Below are 723 nucleotides of genomic sequence, written 5' to 3'. Positions count from 1 at the left end.
TCTAGAAAACAGGACTAAAACTACATAATATCAAACAATATGGAAAAGACGTTTCTGTACATAACGGAACTTTTTTTTTAACTTTGTTTTCAAATCTTGAAAACGTCTTAAAAATAAAATAAAAAAATACTTCTAAGAAAATGTCTACAATGCCTTAAAGCTAATTAACATTAAGTATGCTAAACTCCTAATTAGTGGTAGGACGGCTCGCCCACGATATAAGCAGCTGTGCATGTAAGTATCACATGACCCTTGCTCACATGCATGACAATTTCTTGCTTCCAGCACAGTGTTTATTTTAGATTTATGAATGCAAGGATGATGATAAGACCTGATTTGAATTGTAAAATGATACGTGTGAATAAAGTTATCAAGTTTAACACATTCAGTACGATAATCGAGGTTATCTTCTTCGCTTATGACCTGCAGGAATGGACGGCAAGTCCGCAGCGAGCGAGGCTCTTAAAGCTATCTGCAATAAATCGACACACTTCTGAGATGTAATTTGGAAGAATCGCTAATAAACCAAAATAATCCAAGTTTCAAAACATGATGTTCAACCTGACAAATTGCACATCAGGAGGCACCATCAGCGAACAGACTAACACAGACGAGGCATACCCAAGGCCGGTGCATACCTTTTGGTGCCCCCGCGTCGACGTGCAGCCGAACATGTCTCACACAATAACTCATGTCAGATAGTTAGGAGTTCCTACTGTTTCC

General features: G+C 38.3%; 1 protein-coding gene across 2 annotated transcripts in view; it reads right to left on the bottom strand.

Moving 5' to 3' along the window:
• Nucleotides 1-723, bottom strand: part of LOC119592621 (probable G-protein coupled receptor Mth-like 3) — a 47,879-nt gene that overhangs the window by 6,372 nt on the left and 40,784 nt on the right. The window lies entirely within an intron of this gene.

The sequence above is a fragment of the Penaeus monodon genome, chromosome 30 (assembly GCF_015228065.2).
Source record: "Penaeus monodon isolate SGIC_2016 chromosome 30, NSTDA_Pmon_1, whole genome shotgun sequence".
Lineage (NCBI taxonomy): Eukaryota > Metazoa > Arthropoda > Malacostraca > Decapoda > Penaeidae > Penaeus > Penaeus monodon.
The sequence above is the reverse complement of the archived record's forward strand: the minus strand, read 5'-3'. Positions and strand labels throughout refer to the sequence as shown.